This window comes from Tupaia chinensis, unplaced genomic scaffold (genome assembly GCF_000334495.1).
Source record: "Tupaia chinensis unplaced genomic scaffold, TupChi_1.0 Scaffold000133_1, whole genome shotgun sequence".
NCBI lineage: Eukaryota > Metazoa > Chordata > Mammalia > Scandentia > Tupaiidae > Tupaia > Tupaia belangeri.
In genome coordinates this window covers 4707104-4710906 of record NW_006159602.1, presented here as the reverse complement: position 1 = coordinate 4710906, position 3803 = coordinate 4707104, and the positions used below count along the sequence as shown (strand labels likewise).

General features: G+C 37.5%; 1 pseudogene; it reads left to right on the top strand.

The window, feature by feature from the left end:
* Positions 1 to 2473: 2473 nt before the first annotated feature.
* LOC102485975 (putative tRNA pseudouridine synthase 1 pseudogene) lies at positions 2474 to 3532 on the top strand (annotated as a pseudogene).
* Positions 3533 to 3803: the final 271 nt, after the last annotated feature.

Genomic DNA, 3803 nt, shown 5'->3' with positions numbered 1-3803 from the left:
ACTTTTTGAAGTTCTCTCATATTTTGAAATTTCTGAGGCTTAGAGATTAAGAAATGATCCTAATATATTGCAAACACTATTCCTAAAAGTTCAAGTATAAAGTATCACAAATAAGAAGCTTAAACTGCTCAACAACAAATTCATAGAAAATAATTTCCAGTCTAGAATTTTATACTCATCCAAAAACCAGCAATCAAATATGAGGATGAAATAAACACCGTGCATTTAAGGCATAAAATATCTCAAAAAATTGGGACCAGCAGTTAGCGTAATGGCTATGTCGCTGGACTCCCACGTAGTCGACCGCAGTTTGTGTCCCAGACCTGGTGGCTTAAAACTCACGCCGGGCGCGTGAGCATGTGTGCCCAAGATCCCGAGAGGAGACTGGAGGAGAAGGGATTGCGGTGTGGCCATCCCCCAGGGGGTGATTTCTCGCTTTCTGTCTCTCTGTCTCTCTCTCTCTGTCTGTCTGGCAAGCACACGTGCCCTATAGCAAACAAACCAAAACAAAACAAAACAAAACAAAAAACAAAACTCTCCAAAAAAAAAAAATCTCAAAAAATTCACCTTTCTTGAATCCTTCCTCAGAAAGCTACTAGAGGATTAGAAAACAGTTGATTCTATTAGAAACTGTGGAATAAAGAGGAATCAAGATGATTTAGGGAAATACCTGGATTGCAGCTGTGCAGCCAACCTAGGAAACAACCAATTCAGACAGACAAAAAGAGGAGTTTGGAAGACTCAAAGAGATATATCTATAAGAAATAAAACTAATCAATTATATGATGTAAATGATCATGCAAAAAGATGTTTTACAGTTGAATTAATGTCAGGTACATAAAAAAAATAAAAAAGTAAGCAAACTAGAGAAAAAAATGTAATCACAGAACCACACATGGCTCAGTTCTGAATAATATTGTAATAGCTATAATAATATAAATACTTTGTATGGCTTAAATTAAGATGTAATATATCTATATTGGAAGGAGGGACACTGAAAATGTGTTTGAGGAGGGTGAAGACTTAAAAGGAAGGTGAAGTCTTCTATGTTAGGAAGTTAATAGGTAAATCAAGAAATAGTAGTGTTTGAGTATTCTTTTTAATAACAGTAGATTCTAGAAAAAGCAGCTAAAATATTTTAAAGTGGTAAGTGGTTGATTCAAAGGATTAAAAAAACAATAGTATTCGGGTGAGATGAGGCAGGAATTTGCTAATTTTCATGATAAGGCTTATAGAAATTTCTTAATTTTAAAGTTGTGTACATGCTTTTTAAAATTTTTTTCCCCCTTTGGAGAGGTTTTTACTATAGGGCATGTGCGCTTGCTAGAAAGACAGAGAGAGGCAGAGAGACAGAAAGCGAAAAATAACACCCCAGGAGAAATGCCCACCTTCTCCTCTATTCTCCTCTTGGGATCTTGAGCAAGCATGCACACGCGTCCAGAATGAGTTTAAGCCACCAGGTCCGGGACTCGAACAGTGGTAGACTACATGGGAATCCAGCAACATAGCCATTACACCAACTGCTGGTCCCGTATACATGCTTTTTATTTAGATAAAAATGAATTTTAAAAATAGACAATAGCTGAGAATATTTTGATTCCTCAGATGGCAGGTACTTCGAGTACCTGATAGTATAAATAAAAATAAACCTATCCCTAGACACATTATGGAACTACAGCAGAATATCAAGGATAAAGAGAAAGCTACCAAAGCAAAGGAATAAAAATTAGACAGTTTCTCTTTAAATACTTTAGACTTTTCAGAATTAATAGCCAGAACATTATGGATAAAATTCCAATATGTTGAGAGTGGTAAGACTGTCAATGTATAATTTTATACCTATCTAAACTGTCACATGGAACAAAACTAAGACATTGTCAAATAAATAAAGACTAATAGTACAATTACCCACACATGATCACTAAAACAACAGTTAGAGAATATATGTCAATGAAAAGAAAGGTGAACTCAGAGAAATAGAATAGAAAAATTGATGATTTCAAATTTCACCAAAAACTGTTGATTTAAAAAATAATTTTGGGGATTTAAAAATAAGGTAAAACTAGAACTCTAAGAAAAGAATGATGCAATGGAGAAAGTATTAATGGATAGTTGAAACTTGCTAAGGTTCTTATGTCAGGAAAGGAGAAACACTACCACAGATAAACATTTTAAAAATTCAAGGGTGACGGGACCAGCAGTTAGTGTAATGGCTATGTCGCTGGACTCCCATGTAGTCACCTGCAGTTTGCGTCCTGGACCCAGTGGCTTAAAACTCACGCTGGGTGCGTGTGCGTGCGTGCCAGCGATCCCAAGAGGAGAATGGAGGAGAAGGGATTGCGGCATGGCCATCCCCCCGGGGGGTGATTTCTCACTTTCTGTCTCTCTGTCTCTCTCTGTCTGTCTGGTGAGCGCACGCACCCTATAGCAAAAACCTCTCAAAAAAAAAAAAAAATTCAAGGGTGACAAAAATATGGCTCCTGCAGAAGTGATAATGGTATTGCTGTTGTTTTTGAAAACAGACACAACCCCAGTTCTTGAAACTGTAGAAACAGCTGCAGCAACGGCAGTGACGTCTCCAGTGACTGCTGTAACCACAGCAACAGTGGTTGTGGCCAGGACAGCATCCAATCCCAATGTTTCCAAGGCTACTTTGGCTACTAAGATGTTGTCACTGAGCAGTGTGTTTGCCATATACAAACCAAAGGGCCCACTTCAGCTGCTTAATCAGTTGAAAGAGAAGCTGTCAGCAGAACTTGGAATGCCTTCTCCAGAATGGACCAAGAGGAAAAAGCAGACTTGGTTAATTTGGCATGGAAGAACTCTGGACAGTGCAGCCCAAGGAGTTCCAGCAATTAGAACTGGAAAGGGAACTAAAATATTGACCAGTACCTTATCAGAGTTCAAGAGGTATGTTGCTATTGGAGAGCTACTGACACACTAGATTCTACAAGGAAAGTATCAGAAAAACAAAACAAAACAAAACAAAACAAAAAAACACCTTATGATTAAAAAAAAACAAAAAAAACACAAGAAGATATTGAAAGCATTCTTCAGAAATTTACTGGGAAAATAATGCAAGTAACCCACCTCTATCTATTTTTGCACTGCCAAAAGATGGACAGAGACTTCAACTTTGATGAAAAGAGGTGAAGTAGTAGAAGCAAAATTTGCCAGGCCTGTTACTGTGTATAGTATCTCTCTTCGAAAATTTGAGAGACCACTTTTCACATTGGATGTTGAATGTGGAGGAGGTTTTTATATCAGGAGTTTGGTCAGTGACATTGGCGAAGAGCTCTCTACCTGCTCCAGCATACTAGAGTTGACCTGAATCAAACAGGGACCATTTTCACTGAAGACAGATGGAAAACTGAGGACATTGCACAGTCTCCTGAGCATTGCTTATCTCTTCTCCCAGCAGAGTTGGCACTTAAAAAAACAAAACTGGGGAGCCTAATAAATAGATTTTGAGCTGTGAGTATATAACCTAAGTGAGACAAAGGGAGAAGGTGATGTAATTAAGACATTTTGAGACTGACCTGGGAGTATGGTCATTTCCTACTTGACATTTGAATACTGTGTGCAGATGCAGAATGAAAAAATTATGCGCATCAGATGAACAACGTGGGTGTTGAGAACAAAGTTCATTTTGTTTCTTACGCCTCTCTGTATGTTTGAAATATTTCATAATTTAAATAATTTTTAATGTTTTTAGTATTCTGGCCCCAAATAAAAATAATATACATAAAAAAGAAAGAGATGAAGGAGCCCCAGTGAAGGAACATATAGCCAACTGATTTTTG